This window comes from Globicephala melas, chromosome X (genome assembly GCF_963455315.2).
Source record: "Globicephala melas chromosome X, mGloMel1.2, whole genome shotgun sequence".
NCBI classification, from domain to species: Eukaryota; Metazoa; Chordata; class Mammalia; order Artiodactyla; family Delphinidae; genus Globicephala; species Globicephala melas.
Window position 1 is genome coordinate 24840362 of NC_083335.1, and position 20890 is coordinate 24861251.

The window sequence follows — 20890 nt, forward strand, 5'->3', positions numbered from 1 at the left end:
CAGGAGAAAATCACACAAAAGGTTAATAACACGGATACATGGGAGAGAGGCCCAGGAAAACTGATAACTCACCAAAATGGCTGAAACCCTTACCTTAAATACCATCTTCAGCTAAAGACAAAAGAACAAAAGAAGATATTCTGGGTAGTGGTTTGGGACCACAAAGGGGAGGAAGGCAGTTCACATGCAGATGGAAAAGTAAATGTCTGGTAAACAAATGTTTGCTGTGCCACACAGAGAAGTGGCCTCTGATCTCTAGGCCCTGTTGCCACCTACCACACTTGGCCCATATTCTTTGCCTATATCTCTGGTGATAGCTCTATTCCAGGAATAGGCCCTCTATCTAAAATTCTTTTAGGCAGTTCTTTAGGCAGCGGAAAGGTCAAAGTTTATTACTGACTCTTTTGGGCCTTGAGTATTTTCAGCTCAAAATAATCCACATGCCAAAGAGACATTTTGAGGTGGCTAGTTTGGGTTCCTTAGAGTAATAATATTTACTCACAGATTGTTTTATTGATTTAAAAGGTAATGTAATCAATAACTTAGCACAATCCTGAACCTATATTAAGCCTTTTCCTCAAGAATATTCAATAAATAATGTCTAAACTCTTTATCCTGGTTTTCCAGATTCTTTTTCCCCATCATCCTTCATATAACCACATTATGCTTCACTCAAATTGAACTATTCATCATTTCCTAAGACTTAAAACTTTATGTCATTTCTATTTTTTATATCCTTTGTCCCACCTTGGATATCTTCAACCTACAATCTCCAAACGTTGAAATACTGTTCATTCTTCAAATTCTGGGTCAGATGCCACACTCCTTATTAACACTCCTCTGATTATGTGGTTTGAAAATCATAGTTTATCATTAAAAATCGATAGCACATTATAGCACATGTCCTGCTTTTGATTAAATATGAGAAAATTTGACAGAATCCATAAGAAACTAAATGCTTCATTTTAATATGTACTTTTACATGAAAGTAGTAAAGGCTCAATAAACATCTTCCTATGAATAGAATCAGTATCATCTCAAGATCTAGTTATACCTCTTTGACTAGTCTGTAGGCATCTAGAATCGTTGCCTTATTCATTCTTTTGGCTTAGGTTACAGAATATGTGAATAAACAACAAATTTTCCTCAGAAGAGCTCTAGGTAATAGTGAATGTGGCACAGAAAAGGGATACTTTTATAGACAACATGAAAGATCAAAAACATAAGGAGCTGTGAGAGAAGTTTTTGAAGACTGGAATGAGAAATTCTAGATAGACATGAGTTACTATGTACCAAGAGGGAAGACATGAGTGCCCATCAAAAAGTTAGAGTTATACTGAAATGTAAATTTTGAAACTTCAGCAGAGGCTCACTACCAGACAGAATAAAGGATTTATAAGTTCTGTTTTTAGTGATAAGAGTGATATAACCAGTAAGATTCCAAGTGCCATTAAATCATACAGATAACCCATATATATGAGATTTTCAGAAAATTTAAGTATTCTCCTTCAGACCTGCTTTGGAAGCTTCTATTGGGTGAGCACCATTTTCTTTCTTTCAATGATCTAGGGAGGGCTTGGTCACATACAGGCTCGGTCACAGCTGTCATTCATACATTTTTATTTATCCCATCCCCCACCCCGTGTATATGGCAAATTCTAGCTTTTGATGACAGAAAGGACCAGTTGAGAGAATGTATTTGACTCAGTTAAGTCATCTCTTCAATTGGGAAACTGAGCATACTACAGATAGCACTTTAGGAACATTTTTAGCTACATGGTAACTTGTCTTAAGTAACTTGTTCCTTCAAACAGAAAAATGAGAGAGAAGGAATTCATGAATAACGGTGTTCCCAAATCATAGGCAGTTTGAATAAATCTTTTTATTCATATTTTGCCCTTAGAGAACATACTGGTTTTAAAAGAACCCAACTGATTTATACCAGCTTGAATACAAAATTCAGCAGCAGTTACATATCATACTTTCTCAAGAGATCGCAGTACTCAGTTGATTAAAAACAGCTGCAACATTCAATTGCCATTGAAATGTTATTCAAAGGACAATTAAACCCAAAGTGTCCATATGTAGACCTTTGTTCTATATCTCTTGCACAACTCACAGGCTGATACTGACTGACCTTCAAGCCATGTGTGCCAGGTACTTTAATCACAGTACTCAAAATGTTGGGAAGTCATTGACTAGGTTAAGTACCATTAAGTTTTTCTTAGGACCTATTAGAGGGAGAAAAGGAATTTGAGTTTAGTTCTTAGAGATGTCGGTTGTAGTGTGAGTGTGTGTGTAAAAATAGCAGTTATATAAGCACAGTCTTGAGTCCAAAGGGCATTTTTCCCAAACAAAACTTAGTAGATAATGATTAATCTAGCCATGCATGCTACATTTGTTAATGCAGACACTAATGTTCAGTGGTATGAAAATTTTTAATGAGAATAGTCTTCTCTGTAGAACATAGTCCTTGATAAAAGGCATGTAAAGTGGATATTCTCTTTGGTCTGTTTGCAAGGAGGTACTCCCACTTTCCTGGAAGACTTCTCAGGAAAGACTTCCCGGGAAAGTGGGAATACGTCTCCTCTTAGAATATGAACATGGGCTTGAACAGTCACATGGTGCTTACCCATAGGCTTATCCTTTTCCATCTGAGTGATATGTGGCAAGTCGCTAACCATTTTGCTTTCAAACTAGAGGAGGTGTTAGATATTTTAGTGCTAGTGATCAATATGTATCCAGTAGTAACTAAGAACAAGCTTGTAATATTCTCTAAATAAATAAATATCCAAACTCAATAATAGCAACCTTCAGTAAGTGCTAGGAAAGAAGCAGAGCCTTTTTGTCAGAGAATAATGAGGGGACATTGTTTTAAGTGGTCATGAAGGGGCTCTGTGTAGAGGTGACATATAAACTGAGACCTGAATGACAAGAAGCAGTCCTGCAAATAACTTGTTAAAGAAAACTTTGAGGGAAGATTGTAGAGCTAGCGCAGAAGCCCTGAGGTAGTTTTCTCTTAGGAACTAAAAGAAGGCCATTGTATATAGGACACAATGAATGAGGGAGGGAGTGGTGCTAAGTAAAACTGGAGAGTTAAGGGCAAAGTCATTCAGGGTTTGTATGTCATGGTAAGGAGTTCAAATTTTATTCTTAGTGAATTTGAAAACCATTGAAGGTTTACATTGTTATACTAAAAAAGATCACTCTGGTACTTTGTATACAAAGTATACAAATGGATTGTTATGGGCTGGTGGGAATAGAAATGGGAGACCAATTTGAAGTCTATCATGGCAAGCCAGATAAGAGATAAGCCTGTACCAAAGTGTGGCAGCAGGTATGGAGAAAAGTAGATGGATTCAGAAATACTTTAGAGGTTGTATCACCAGGATTTTCTGGTGGTTTATATGTATGTACATGTATGTGTATGTATGTGTGTAGAATATGAGAAAAAGGATAGAAACAAAGATGACTCCAAATTTTCTGATTTGAGAAAGTAATTGAACGCTGATGTTGTTTTCTGAGATGAGTAAGTCTGGGAAAGGGGAAATCAAAAGTTTAGTGTTAACATCCTCTGTTTGAGATATTTGTGAGACATATAATAGATATTAAAATACAATACTGTGTATGTGTATTGAACCCAGGAGAAATGTGTAGGTTTGGAGACATATATTTATGAACTAATCTCCATATAATTAGTAATTGATACTGTGTAAATTATTGAAAACATCTAGAGAGAGTGTAGATAGGAAAGAGAAGAAAACCCAGAATCGTATCTTAAGGAACTGACATGATAGAGGTCTATCAGAGAAGGAGGAGCCAAAACAGAGGAGTAGCTAGTGAGATAGTCGAAAATCAGGCATATATGTGGTGAAAACTAAGGGAGTTTCCTTTAAGAAGGAAGAAGGAAGGAATGGTAAAATTTGTTGTAAGAAGGAAGGAATGGTAAAATTTGTTGTAAGAAGCAAGGAATGGTAAAATTTGTTGAATGCTGCTGAGAGGTTAAGATGAAGACAGAACAATGTTCATTGCTTTGAGCAGCATAAAAGCCTTCAGTTAGCTTGATAAGGGCATTTTCAGTGAAATGATGGAGGTGGAAATCAGCTGGAAACAGGTTAAAGAGTAAATAAAGAACATCTGGTTAAAAAGCCGCCACAAGTTTGTTCTGTGATATAGCCTTTCTTCATCAAACAAATAGCAAAGATAACATGCAAAAACTGAAATAAAAAACATAGTTGTGCTTGACAGTAAAATAATTGTCCTCACGAGCAGAAATGGAATGGAGACACAAAGTGGAATGAGGCTAAGTCCACAGACCTATGAGAGCTGGGCTCCTGCAGGATAATGAAAAAATAAAGTCCTGCAGTTGAGAAATGTATACCACAGCCAGTCATACCGCCTGTAGCCAAGACCTGAAGTGGGGCCCCTCACACTTGAAAAGATGCTAAGAAGCTTATTGTTGCCATTCTACCTGGGAATACTGCTTTATAAGAAGCTGTGGGTCTAGGGAATGGATAAAGACCAGGAAGTGAACCAAGATCTCCATTGGTGTATTTATGGAATTTGAAATATTTTCAATATCACTGCAAGACTGGGAATTTTAAAAGATCATAAGAATGGTTCTGCATTGAAGGTCTGGTGGGCATGTGGAGGCATGAGATGTGTAACGAGAGAGGGATATAGAAAGGGAAAAACATAACCTCTCATTCAAAATGAGTGTGTGTAAAAATAAGTCACAAATCACATGAAATAACCTAATGAAATCAATTTTATTAAATATTCAAAATAAGATAATAGAACATATTGGTTGCATGCTCAAAGAGATAATATAGACATATCAATTGAAAAAGAAAAATAACTGATAATCAAAACAGAAATGAAACTGAAATAGGTAGTAATGAAAAATAGAAATCTTGATAATAAATATAATTATTGAAGTAAAACAAAACTAATTAGGTGGTTTAAATTGGTAGACTGGCTACAGTTGTGAAATCTAATTAGGTAGGTTAAACTGTAGATTGGATACCGTGACTTGGAAGAGAATACTGAAGAATTCACTCAGAATGCTGTTCAAAAAGACAAAGGGAAAAATATGAAAATATACATAAAATACATGTAGGTTAGATTGAGAGATCTCAACATATGTCTAAGGGAAGTCCAGAAAAAAATACAGTGTAAAGCAGTATTTGAAAATATAATAGTGAAAATTTTCCCAGAAATGAAGAAAAATACGAGTGTCCTTCAATTACTAAGTATCATAATTGAAGATGAACTGGTACCTAGAAGTATTGCAGTAAGACTGAAGAAAGACCATTAAGTGAAGGCTTAAAAAACTAACAGAAAGAAAATATAGATTAATTCCATACTCAGCTAAACTAACATACAAGCATGAAGGTAAAATGAAAACATTTTCAGATATTCAGCCCTACATCACTTAAAATGACATACTGAAACAAAATCACTTATAAAAGGTGAATATTAATAAATGGATGAAAAATATAGTCAGTAAATACTAACTAAAATAAAGCTTATGAAGCAATATGCACATCACAAAGAGTAGAATGCAAGGGAATAAGCATTAATAGAAGAGACACTGTATTAAGAGGAACAATCAACCTTATATATATTTATGACTTTAGATTTTGGAGTTTTGGATACAACACCAAAAGCACAAGCAGCAAAATAAAAGAAATAGGTAATTTGAACTTCATCAAAATAAAAACCTTTCTGCATCAAAGAACATTATCAAGAAAGTGAAAAAACATCATATAGAATGGGAGAAAATATTTGGAATTCGGATAAGGGTCTAGAATCCAGAATATAGAAGCAACTCTTATAATTCAGTAACAAGAAAAAAGTAAAACAACCCCAGTTTTAAAATGGGCAAAGACTAGAATAGGCATTTCTCCAAAGAAGATATACAGATGTCCAATAAGCACATGGAAAGATTCCTAACATCATTAGACAGAGAAATGCAAATCAAAACTACAATGAGATTCTACTTCATACCCACTAGGATGGCTATAACTAAAAAATGGAAAATAACAAGTGTTGGTGAAAATGTGAAGAAAATGAAACTCTCCTACATTGCTGATGGGAATGTAAAATGATTCAGCCACTGTGGAAATTAGCTTGACAGTTGATTTAGCAGTTAAACATAGAGATATCATCTGACCCAAGAATTCCATTCTCAGATGTATATACAAAAGAATTGAAAACAGGTATTCAGACAAAAACCTGTACATGAATGTATATAGTACCATTATTCACAAGAGCCAAAAGGTGGAAACAACCCAAATGTCTATTAGTGGATAAATGGGTAAACTAAATGTGGTATATGCATACAAACAACAATTATTCAGTCAAAAAAAGATTGAAGTACTGAGGCATGTTACAATGTGGATGAACCTCCAAAACTTTATGCTAAGTGAAAGAAGCCGGATAGAAAAGGCCACATATTGTATGATTCCATTTATATAAAACATCCAGAATAGGTAAATTCATAGATTCAGAAAACAGACTAACATTTGTCAGGGACTTGGGGGAGGAGAGTGACTGCTTGATAGGTACAAGGTTTCCTTTTAGGTGATAAAAATGTTTTGGAACTAGATATTTCTGATAGTTGTACAACGTTTGGGTGTATTAAATGCTACTAAATTGTATACTTTTAAATGATTAATTTTATGTTATAGAATTTTACCTCATTACAAAACAAAAAAGGAGACAAAATTTTCAGGAGAAATTAGTCAAAGTAGGATATTTTAACACATTTTTGCCCTAAAACTGATTGATCAAGGAGACAAAATATTAATAAGGATATAGGATATTTGAGCAACAAAATTATCAGGCTTGAATTAATGGATATGTATAGAATCATTCACCCAATAAAGGCAGAATATGCATTCTTTCTGAGTGGGACATTTAGAAAGATTGATGACTTCCTAGGTTGCAAATAATTCCTGACACTTCCAAAATCAATATGAAGACCACCTTCTCTGAAAAAAATACAATGACAGTAGAAGTTAACTATAAAAAGATAGTTTAAAACTTCATATATTTGGACACTCAAAATTATACTCCTATATAACTCATAGTTTAAAGGGGAAAACACTTAGAAATGACAGAATATTGAGAAACAAATGGCATTGAAAGTACTACCTACCAGAACTGTGGGCTTCAGATAAAGAGGCACTTAGAGGCGTATATACAACTTTTAACACATTTATTTAAACAAAGGATGAAAATTAATAAAGTTTTAATGTAAAGGTATCATTTCTTCATTTATTTCTTTCAATGTCCTGAATATATTTATTTTGAAAATTCTTCCAAATTGTTCTATTAGTTTTATTTATTCAACATTGAATTAATATTCTTTTTTGTGTGTGGGAGGCCTCAATCATCTTCATGAATTTTAAAGTTTTGAATTGCAGTCTATCTTTCATAATTATCTTTCTCTCTCTCAATCCCCCATTCCCGCCCCCAGCCACCCCATCCCCTCTATCCTCAACCCTGTTTATTTAGAAAATTTCCAATTGTCTTTATGTGCTTTTATGGACTACAGTCTAGAACCAGATCATATATTGGTAGTACAGGGCTCCTGCCCTCTGATGATATTGGGGAGATCACAAAGAATAGTCAAAGTTATATGTGTGTTTTCCCTATCCCTAAGTACTCAACATTTAATAAATTATAGTCCTAGGGCTTCCCTGGTGGTCCGGTGTTTAAGACTGCGCGCTTCCACTGCAAGGGGCGCGGGTTTGATCCCTGGTGGGGGAACTAAGATCCCGCATGCCCGCAGCCAAAAAAATAATAATAATTAAATAAAATAAATTATAGTCCTAGGCATCAGTCCATATGAGCATTTTTCACTTATATTAACAAGCAGGACAGCCCCAACATGGCCCCAAGTTTCAAGTAGGTAGGCTATTTCCATCCTAATTTGTGCTAAGACACTTACTCTATGGCATTCACAGGAGGCAACCAATTGTCCCCGCTGCTTTTGAACCCAAAGCCCAGAAGTCCTGTAGTTTCAGTCTGACACCAATTTGCATTTCTATTCCATTTATTGTTCACAGATTAATCTTGTTTTTGATGTCAACTACAGGTGAATTTTTCTCTTTTTATATTCTAACTCTTATTGCTCTAGGTTCAACTAGAGAGGAAATGTTCGAAGTATGGACTTTCTAGAGCTATGTTGATTGTACCTCAGTCCATTTTTACATATATAAAATATGCAACAAATTAGCAATGACAACTTAATTTTTCTCTTTGCAAGTGGGGAGACAGGCAGGTAAAATAATTACAAAAACTCCACTATTCTATCTCCATATTTCTATGCAGTATATATTTATTGAATCGTTACTTTGCACCTAGTGCTGCATTAGATGTTCCAGGAAGCAGAGTAATATAACTGACATGACTCTGCCCTAAAAAGAGTTTATAGTTGAATAAAGACTGAAACAGGAATAAATCTGTCACAATTTCTATCCTCTTGGTTACAGAGTTTATGGTTATTGTTCTAAGGTGGTCCAAGGAAGAAGGGACCTAATACATTTCCCTCATACCATTCACCTGTAAAAAAAAAAAAAAGTCCTCTTTGAAGTGGCCCTCCTGAAAATTTTATCAAAAAAAATTAATTTCAATTATTTAAATATTATTTAGTTGTAACAAGTTACATTATCACAAGGAAAATATATTTTAGTCATATGAAGGCAGAGATGACAGTTTCCAAATACATTAAGTGTAAATATTTAGGACACATGTTGGGCACTTGTCTGAAGCCATCAACAAGTTTTTTGTTACTTGTAATCAGTAATTGGAAGTTTGTAAGTTTGAAGGGTAAAAATAGCATAACTGTCACAGAGCAAACTAAGTAGAATCTGGACTGAAACTAAAGTTGGAAATTACTTCTTTTTAAAAACATTTTGAGTTAGAAATGGCTTTACCTTTTCATGTTTAAAAAACACAATACCAATTACTTCACAACCTTGTAGGGCAAAATCTAGTGTTGTCATTTTCTTCTTTGCAATAGTTAATAGGCCAATAATTTAATACCACTATTCTATCTTAAAAAGAAGTTTTCCCTGACTCCCAAACACAGGCTTTGACTCTCTTTTCTAGAATCAGATTACTTAGGTTAAAACCATTGCTCTATCACTTAACTAGCTGTATGACCTTATGAAGATTACTTAACCCATTTAGGTTTATTTTTCCTCATTTGTAAAAGAAGAATAATAAGAGTACCTTTCTCATACAGTTGTTGTGAAGACGAAATATAAAGTACTTAGCACAGTGTCTGGAAAGGGCTGAGAACTTAGTAAATATTAACAGTAATTGTTATTATTGTTAATTTATGCATGTAAATCTATCATTTTCCAAAATACTAAGCTCTTTTAGGGAAAGAATATTGTCTCCTATTTTGTTTGTTTTCCTTCAGTACCAAATAACAAAATACATAACATTATTATAACAGTGGCCTTGAACAAGATTAAGTGCTGCAAAATATATTACCTTACATGAAAATTACAGCAATTCTGTGAGGGCAGGTTTTAATATCCCTGTAATAAAGGGTAGAAACAGTGTGGTGCTTTCCAAGAATTTGGAAATTAGGTTGCCCTCTGAGAGATATGATAAGAAAAAAACACATTATGGACCGGAGAATAAAAATGAAGTCACCTTACAGAAACGTTGGTTCCTAGGACCTAGCAAGACTTAAAGAAAGGTATTAACCATAGTAAACACTTGCCTTTTGTGGACAGAGCACATCAGGCTGTCTTACTTCAGTGCCACCAAATATTCAAATCATCCAACTAACCACACATTCTCAAACAGGCTTCTGATTAGATTTTTACTCCCTTAATAGTGTACCTCTAGAAAGATAATTCACTGAACATGCTCAGGCTCATATAAACATCTGGTTCCATTAACAATTCTAGGTATAAAGTAACGATGCCGATTTGTTAAGTTGCCATCAGTCTTTTGAGAATTTCGTAGTATCAGTAAGTCTTGGGCAATGAGCTGATTCAGTTTATTTACTTGTCCTCTTCTGAGATTTCCTCCTGGTAATTCCTTTAACTTTTCCTGTGCTGTTTCCTTCCATTTTCTGTAATATTCACATGATAAAGTTGTGACCCAAAGAGCTTTTGATTCTTCAAGAAACCACAGATAATTAATAGTAGAACTCAAATTAGAATCCAGTTGGCTCTCAATTCTGAGTTATTTGGAGGATGAATCAAAGAGGAACAATTGAACATATTTTATTCAGTTCTCCATGTCTAGGTTATATTATAAGTCTAGGATTTTTGTGCCCAATTTTAGACACTATCTTGACACATTCTAAACCCCTCCAATCTCTCAAATATGTATTGCTATTGATGAAACGAACTTGAATTGATTAGGTGACTTGCCCAAGTACACACAGAATTAATAGTAGATTAGGAATTAGAATCCAGACCACCAGACTCTCACAATTTGAACACTTTTCTTTGTACTATGAGGTACCATTTCAAAAATCTTAGGATGATACTCTCACTAGATAGAATAACTACACTTTGAAATCATGCGGCTTATTTTGGGGGTTATTTGAATGCATACTAATCTAATACAGGATATCTTCCGACCCTGAATGAAATCATGGAAGGGTGGACAACTAAAGTACTGCTTATAGAAGTCTGCAGGAAAGGTCTACAGCAAAGGAGTTCAGTGATTAAAGGGGAGTAAGAAGAGGAAGGAGCACTGGAAAGAAAAACAGTAGACAAGGGAGCAAAAGTTTTTAATAAAATTTATAATTAGATGGCCTACATTTATTAAGTGCTAAGTTCTGCCCATGCATGCATGAATAAGTACTTGTTTTTATAATCACAATATTCTTATTATTATATAAATCATTCATAAAAAGGAGTGCAAGGATTGTCTACAGGAGAGCCAAATGATGAGACTTCTTCAGTTTGGAAAGACTGAGTGAGATTCAAATGTCTGATTAAAATCTGTAGAATCAAGACAAAGAGTGCTAGAACTAGAGGGTTCTTTTGCTTAGAAAGAGGTACATTTAGGGCAAAGCAGGAAATCTTACTTTACAAAAGATGTACACTTATGTAAGTTATTTCAAAAGTGATTCAAATTGAGATAATGCCTGAACTACTCACCTCATAGGTTATTATAAGTGAGCACGTGTTTTTAGTACTCTGCAGGTAACTGCACATGTAAAAGGGATGGCACATATGTGGCATTCCCCCTTCTTGTGACAGATACACCTTCCTATTGAGCTGAGGTCAAGCTTCACAATCCTTTGCACCCAGGTATTACAAGCAGCCACAATATCATGTGAGGGAACTTGTTCTATTATTAATTTATGCAATGAATTCCTCCAAGGCAAGGAGTATGTCTTACTTTTGCCTGAAACATGGTTCTCAAATCATTTGCTCAATAAAAACACTTGGGATGACTATCAAGGAAATTATTTGAATGAATCTTAAAGTAAATCTCTTCAATCTCTATATTCTTGCCCACCATTCTGTAGATACCTTTTCTTTCTTCATAAAGAAAATTGAGGCAAATGGCAATGAAGTTACACAATTTCCTGATCCCATATCCTATAAGTTTATTTATAGCTGTACCTGCCATCAAATCATTCCCTCCAATCTCAGAAGAAGAGGTGATCTTTCTGTTTATTGCCTCTTCCTTTGGTCTTGTTTTTATCCCTTCCTATCTTCTTCATAATAGTAATCTTGATCCTTCAGTTATTTTCTCTGCCTCATGCGTTTACAACCTCTTCTTTTTTATTTACACTCTTTCCAAAATTTAACTATGCTCAAAGTCTCCCATTAAAACAAAACACATTAAAAGCTCAAGCCTCTCCCAATATTTTGCCTGCACTAGTTACTACTGTCTTACCTCTTCATAACCAATATCCTCATAAGAATATTGTACACTCTGCTTTCTTCAAGTGGGACTGATAAATGGGTTCCAAGAGTTACATGGACCCCTTGAAATGGAGAACATTTTTTATGTTTTTTTGTGTGCATTTTTATGTGTGCATATGCATCTTTCTGGCAGGAAGGTCCATAGCCTTCATGAAATTGTCAAGGGCTCTCATTTATTCTTCATCCTACGGCAATCAGGCTTTTGCTTGCACTCAGGTTTCTGCCCCTCTCATACCACTGAAACTTTCATCACAAAGGTCACCGGAGACCCATAATTGACATACTCCTTTCAACTGTTATCTTATTTGAGCTTGTGGCAGCTTTTTACTCTATTCAACACTTTGCTGTTTTTGAAACACTATCCACTTGTATTTTCAAATGAACTTTTCCCTCCCGTTTCTCCTGATATTATCATAACTCCTTCTCAATCTATTTTTCAGGTTCATGTTTTTGGTGCTTATTTGTAGCTGACCCTTCTTGGGTTACCTGTAAGACAGACACGTGCCATTTTCCTGACTATTTCCCCTCATTCATAGCCCCAACTGCACCCCCTTGTCAAAGCATGTCATCCCACAGCCCCTGATAAATGAGGAGCAGGCATATGACTCCAAACAGTGACCTCAGCTGACTGGATCAGAGTTGACATATGGGTAAATTTAAGCCGATTAAAACCTCTTTTCTTGAGAATTAATAGCTTTTCAAATCATAGTTAACATGTATAGAGAATAGTGCACACATCCCAAGTGTTTACTTGATGAATTTTCACATTCATGTAACAGAACATTAGCAACAACTCAAAAGCTGTCTTTTTACCCACTGCCAGTCACAATTCCTTGCCACCCCTCCAAAGACAAATGCCATTTCAATTTCTAACATTATAGATTGGTTTTATCTATTTTTGAATTTTCTATAACTAAATAAATATCTCTTTGGTGTTTGCCCTGTTTCACTTAGTATTATGTCTGTGAGATTCCATGTTCTGTAACTGAACTTCTTTAATTTTCATTGATGCAGTGTTTTCTACTGTTTGATAAATATGCCAAAACGTATCCATTCTACTCTTGACATTTGGGTTGCTTCCAGTTTGGAGCTATCACGAAGAATGTTTCTCTGGACATTCTGTACATATCTATTTGTGCACACACATACACTATTCAGTTTTATACACATTTAGGAGTATAATTATGGGGCTATCGGATAAGTATATGTTCAGTTTTAAGAGATGTTGCTGAAGAGTTTTGTAAAGTGGATGTATCAGTTTGCTTTCCTACCAGCATTATAGGAGAATTTTGGTTGCTCCACACCATTACTAATACTTTATATTGTCCGATGTTTTCATTTTAGCCTTTCCTCTGTAAGCTTAGTAGGATATCATTATGGTTTTAAATTTCCCTGATTATAAAGTAAATTAATCTCATTTTCATTTGTTTATCCTTTTGCATAAGTCTTTTGCTCATTTTTTTATTGACTTGTTCATCTTTTTTTGTAAAGACTTGTAGGAATTCTTTTAATATTATAGATATGAGTTCTTTGTTGATTATACATATTACAACTGTCTTTTCCCATTGTGTGGTTTGACTTTTCCCTTTCTTTATGGTGCATTTTGGTTAATGTAAGTCCTCAATTTTAATATAGTCCAATTAATCAAGTTTTTATTTTAGAGATATTCATGTCCTCTTTATGAGCCCTTTCCTTATTCCCAAATCATGAAAATATTCTCCTATGACAACTTTTAGAAATTCAATTATTTTACCTTAATAAAATAATCTTCAATCAACCTGGGGTTGAGTTTTACATGTAATATGAAGTAAGAGTCAGTTCATTATTTTCATATGGCTATCCAGTGATCTGGCACCATTTATTCCAAAGATTATCATTTTCCCATGATCTTTTATGCCACCTTTGTCATTAAACAAGTGCCCTTACATGTGAAGGATTATTTCTGGATTTCTCTCCTGTTCCATTTGTCTATTTAATATCCTTGTGCTTACACCACAGTGTCTAACTGACTACAAGTTTATAATGAGTCTTAACATTTCATAATGTGATTCCACCATCTTTATTCTTCTTTATGATTTTCTGCCTATTTTGCCCTTTGCATTTCTGTAAATAATTGAGAATGAGAGTGTCCAATTCCACAAGAATCCTACTGGAGTTTTTATAAAGAAAACATTGAAACTATACATAAATTTTAGGAGAATCAGCAACTTGACAATATTGAGTATTCAAATCCATGAATATAATTTGTCCCTCCACTTACTGTTGTTTTTAAATTTTTCCCTCAGTAATGTTTTAGAGTTTTCTATGCAGAGGTCTTTCTCATTTTTTATTGGACTTATTCTTAGTTATTTGGTGCCTCGATGTTATCATAAATGGCATTGTTTTAAAATTGTTATTTTCTTATTACCTGTTGCTGTCATATAGAAACACAATTATTTTTCTTGTGTTGATAATGTATCTTAAAAGACCTTGCCAAATTCACCTATTAAATCTGATACTTATCTGTTGATTTCTTCAGTTTTTCTATGTACGTACTCCTGTTTTCTGCAAATAATGTTAGTTTTATTTCTTTCCATTTCAGTCTCTACGTCTTTTGTTTTTCAATGCCTTACTGCACTGGCCAAGGACTTTAGCACAATTTTAAATGGAGGTGTTTATACTTGGTTTTCTTGTGTCATTACTGATCTCAACAGGAAAACTTAGAATATTTCAAAATTAAGTGTGATGTTGTAACTTTCTGTAAATATCCTTTATCAGATTAAGACAGTTCCCTACTATTTCACTTTGCTGATGGACATTACTAAACATTGGATTTTATCAATTACTTTTTGAACACATCTTTCGAGATACATATTTGACTTCGGTTTATGTGGGAAGTGACTTTCATTCATTTAAAAATTTGGTTTTTAATTTTTATTATTATTTTTTTTCCAGTATGTCCTTGTTGGCTATCAGTTTTAAATATAGCAGTGTGTACATGTCAATCCCAAACTCCCAATACAACCCTCCCCCCACCCTTCCCCCCCGTAACCATAAGTTCATTCTCTAAGTCTGTGAGTCTGTTTCTGTTTCATAAATAGGTTCATTTGTATCATTTTAAAAAATATTTATTTATTTATTTGGCTGCATTGGGTCTTAGTTGTGGCACACAGGATCTTCATTGTGGCATGTGGGATCTCTCCAGTTATGGCGCACAGGCTCTAGAGCGCACGAGCTCAGTAGTTGCAGCTCACGGGCTTAGCTGTCCCATGGCATGTGGGATCTTAGTTCCTTGACCAGGCATTGAACCTGTGTCTCCTGCATTGGAAGGTGGATTCTTAACCACTGGACCTCCAGGGAAGCCCCATTTGTATAAATTTTTTTTAGATTCCGCATATAAACAATATCATATGATATTTGTCTTTCTCTGTCTGATTTACTTCACTTAGTATGATAATCTCCAGCTCCATCCGTGTTGCTGCAAATGGCATTATTTCATTCTTTTTAATGGCTGAGTAATATCCCATTGTATGTATATACCATATCTTCTTTATCTATTCATCTGCTGGTGGGAATGTAAATTGGTGCAGCCACTATGGAGAACAGAATGGAGGTTGCTTAAGAAACTAAAAATAGAGCTATCATATGATCCAGCAATCCCACTCCTGGTCATATATCTGGAGAAAAACATGATTTGAAATGATACATGAACCCCAGTGTTCACTGAAGCACTGTTTACAATACCCAAATGAATGTTTGATTCATTTTGGATGTTAAACCTTATATTAATATTTCTGGAATAGATCCAAATAGATGATATATTACCCTTTTTATATATCACTAGATTCAGTTTGGTAATATTTTGTGGTTTTACACACATGCAGACAAGAAAGGTAAGCTTGTAATTTTATTTTCCTATGATATCATTTTCATATTCTACTAGCAAAGTTAAACTGGCCTCCTAAAATGAAGTGAGTAGTATCCCCTCTTTTTCTCTTCTAAGAGTTTATATAATATTGGTTTTAATTTTACCTTAAATGTTTAATAGAATTCACTAGTGAAATTCTGTGAGCCTAGAATTGTTTTCATAAGAAGGTTTTAAAATCTGGATTCAATGTCTTTATTTTAGATGTATGTCTATTCAGAACATTTATTCTTATGTCAGTTTCTTTCAGTGGTGTTTTCCCAGGAATTTGTCTCTTTCGTTTATGTTTACCAATTTTAGGTATAATCTAGGGCAGTGATTTTAAGGAAAAATGGGAAACCAAGACAAGTAAAAATGTAAAGTGATGCTGTTTAATGTGTGATGTTGCTGGTCATCACTTCTAAACAAACCATCAAGAGGCACAGAAAATTGTCAACAAACTTGTTCACTTATGCAGGACATTTCTAGAAGTGTTTCAAGGAGAAATTGCAGCTTAAAGTATTGTATGGAGTGGAAGAAGGAGAATAATTTATCTGCTCAGACCCTCTCAGTTCCTATTGTTCAAGGGCTTTGTATGTAGAGGAACAACCTGCACTTTGAAACTACATTGTCTGACCCCTGTGCAGTAAGCTAGATCCTCTGTTGAAAAGTCTGATATTTCATCCAAAATATAGAAGTGGAGAGTGTTTCAACACAGGCAGTATTCCAGCGCAGAGGGACACAAAATGATGCTGTTGAGAGACTGACAAGTTGCCCAAGGTTTGTGCTCAGCACTTTAGTATATTCTGATAATATTTGTCTTTCAATTGGAGTATGTATTTCACTTAAATTTAATGTAATTACTACTGTATTTGGGTTTATTTACTTTATTACTATTGGTTTTCTAATGATGAAAATAGTTATTTTGAATTAATCATTTCGTGTTTTCACTTTACTCCTTTATTAGACTGCAAGTTATACATTCTTTTCCTGTTCTTTTGGTGGTACCCAGGAGATTACAGTATGCATCCTTAGCTTACTTTAGTGTAATATAAATTAGTATATTTACCACTTTCTGGACCATGAAAGGATTTTAGAGCACGATAAATCAGTTTTCCTTTTCCTCTTGTGCTATTTGGTGTACTTTAATACATATATATGCTTTATATGATATACGCCACATATAACATATATATCATATGATCAGTATTCATTTATATTTACCCACATATTTACTCTTTTCTTTGCTCTTTATTACTTCTTGTTTCTCAACACTTCCATATAGGATTAATTTTTTTTCTGCTTAAAGAACTCACTTTAACCTTTCCTTTAGTGCAGGTCTGCTGATAAGTTCTCTCAGTTTTATTAGTCTAAAAACATCTTTAATTTGTCTTCATTCATGAAGGATATTTTCCCCAGGTGTGGAATTCTGGGTTGGAAGTTATTTTCTTTAGTCAATTTGGAGATAACTTCTATTGTTTCTGTTGAGCATTCAGCTATCATTTAAAAAATATTTTAAAATATTTTATTATTTATTTTGATTTTTTTCACTTTATTTCAATTTATTTTACTGCTCTTTTAGTTTCTTTGAATGAAAGCCTAAATATTTATTTCATATAAAGCAATATATATGTATACATTTAGAAATGAAAAGGAATGGTGAAATCACAATCAATATAACAAAATAGAGGAGGAGAAAAAAGAAAACAAATACAAAAATAAATGTATCTATATCTGTCTATTCTTCCATCTATGTATCTATATATCTATGAACCATCTATGTCAATAATTGCCCTTTAGAAGACTCGGACACAGACTGAACTTCCAAAAATAAAATATAGCTATGTGATGATAAAAAGAAACACACCTAAATCCAAAAAGGTGAAAATGACTGACATTTCAGAAATAAGAACACACAGGCCAAGAAAACAGTAACGATAAATCAGATGTCACAATGTTAATATGAAGCAAACTAGAATTTAAAATATATTTAAGGAGGAAAGAGACCTACTTCATATTGATAAACAATATACCAGGTCTGTGTAATAGTCATGACTTCTATACATCTTTTAACAAAACTTTAAAGTATAGAAAGCAAAAAACGATAGAAATAAAAAAAAAATGGACAAATCCACACTTGAATTATAAGCCAGTATATAGAGTTATTTGAATATTGTAACTAACAAAATTCCTTTAAAAAATATATAAACTGTATGCTCAACAGAAAAACAAATATTCTATTCAAATACTTGATACACTTCCAAAACTTTTCCATGTAATTTGGCCACAAGACTTTGCAACATTTTTGCTCCAAAGCAGAAGTCACACAGGACACATTTGTGAATCATGATGCAGTAAAATTAGAAATGAAGAACCCAAACCAATCTACACATTAGGGATTTTTTAAAAAATCTACACTCTCGTTTCTAAATAAGTTTCATGTTAAAGATGCACGCAAACTAAATTTACTATGTAGAAGTAAACAACAGTGAAAACACAACCTATCAAAACTGTGGAGAAATGTTGGCTCTCCCGACTGCTCTCACTGATACACACCAAGTCACTACTAACAGTTTGAGAAATTTTTTAGCTGTTATTTCTTCAAATACTGCTTGTGCTTTATCTCTCTTTAATCTTTGTGTGATGTCAGTTACATAAATGATTGGTTTTTTCGCTCTTTTTCATGTGTTTCAGCTCTTCTCTGTTTTCCACGCTTTTGTTCTCCATATTTCAGAGTATATATTTTCTTATGTGCTATGTTCAAGTTAATCTAATTATCTCTTCAGCTGTGTTGAATCTGTTAAACCTGTTCGTTGAGATTTAATTTCAGTTATTGTATTTTTTCAGTTTTAAATGTCCTATTCTAGTATTTTTCATGTTGGTAGTCCTCTGCCAATAATTTCAATCTTCTTACTTAATTTCTTGGATATATTAATCAAATTTCATTTAAAACAGTGGTTGGCAAACTTATTGTAAAGGACACATACTAAGTATTTTCAGCTTTGATGGACATATGATCTCTGTTGCAATTACTTAACTGAGCCATTTTAGCATGAAAATGACTACAGACACTATGTAAACAAATGAGCATGGTTATTTTCCAATGAAAGTTACTTACAAAATCAGGCAGCAGTCTGGATTTGTTCTATAGGCCATAGTGTGTGGAGACATATTTTAAAGCCTTCAATATCATATCTGGATCATCTATCAGTCTACTTCTATTGTTTTTTTTTCTATTGTATTTGGTCATTTTATTACCATGTTTAGGCCTTGTTATTTTGATAGATAATCTGACACTGTATGTAATAGTTTGTGGAGGTACTTTGGGGTTCTGCTTGATATTATCTTCCACAAGAAATGATTTATTCTTGCTTCTCACAGGGATTTGAGGGTAGATCAGCTTAATCCAATCAGGGATGGAGGTGATTAAAAGTTAGATTCTAGTCTTTGTGAACATTGGCCTTTGTTGTAGGTTATCCTTTATACCTAAGGTGTAATTTATCAGCATCTCATTTGAAAGCCTGCATTGTATTCTCTGTTTCCTCCTCTTTGGTAAGCCCTGGACTCCAGTGCTTCTCCTGCAACCCCAAGACATACCTGAAATGTCTGGTCAGCTTCTCAATTGATTAGCTGCCATTTTCAAATCAGCAAATCAGTAGAAAAGCAGATGCAAATGGTAGACTCTCCTCTATGGACTTCCTTTCTGTCTAGAATCTTAGTTCCACAAGTTATTGCTGCCTTGGTATCTCTCCAGCCTTGGTATCTCTCCAGCCTTGGTATCTCTCCAGTGGGTTCAAACAAATATTTCTATGTGTAAATATATGTGTATGTGTGTTTTGTCTATCAATCACAGCAGGAGGTTTGATCTGAAACAAGCCAATGAGGCATTGCCTTAAGTTGAAACTTGAGTTTTTGTTGGATACTTGAATTTGGAAGTGATCCAAGTCCAGTATTGGGGTATTGTATATGTTTCATATGTGTGCGTGAAAGCAGAAAATTCAGGAGATACTAATGAAGCCAGCATTCAGAGAGACAGGAGACTGCAGCCTTGGAGAGCAGAGAAAGAAACCCTAGTACCTAATAGGTTTCCAGTTATCATCCCTTATGTTTGGCTAAGATTTTAGTCCTTAGTTCTGCATTATCACTGTATCCTTATAACAAAAACCTCTCCTATCTTGTTGACTTTGGGAGGGATCCTGCCTTTGCAAGCAAATTATCACTAATGTGTTTCCCCTGAAATGTTGGATTTTGGCAGGGTTTCATTCTTACCACACTTTTTTTCTTTATCCAAATGTTCTTCCTGAGTATTCACTCCCATGGTGTCAGTTGCCACACATATGCTTATGACTAATAAGTCTCTATATTGAGCTAAGGCTTATATCCTAAGCTTCAACTGCCTATTGCTTTTCTCCCCCTGGATGCTCCACTGTTACCTCAAACTCATCACATCTAAAGTCTTGTCATCCTCTCTTTTGCTCTGTCTATAATGAACAACTCACAGATGACTGAACATAGCGTATTTTTTCAATAACCTATGCCTTTGCTCATATTGCTTCCTCTACCTATAATATGCTACCTTTCACTTTTCTTCATGTTCTACTGAAGTCATTCAACATGCATCTTCCAGATCAGTTCTTCTATGTTGACTTTCTGTTATACCTCATCCCATACCATAGAATTTATATCATCCCCGTTCCATTTTGTTCTCTATCAAGCTATTCTTAACACTTTATTACACTTACATGGTTATATTTGCAGAAGATGCCCTGGATTGACTAGAACTGAGATATGCTTATGTCATATATATGGAGTTAAATAACATATTTATCTTTTTATTTACTTTCACTGAATTGCATAAACCATGTATGGCTGTTTAGACATATATGGGCATGTTAAGTTGAATTAGAACTGAGATGAGAAGGGTGAAAATAGTCAAATTCCAGGAAAAAATATTGACCCCAAGTGATAGAATTCTCACATGACTCAACAACAGACTCTGATTTTCAAATGTGAATAGTAGTTCTGGACACAGTTGAAGCCTTTTACCTAAACCTACCAGAAACAGAATTATGGCTCTTACCCAAAC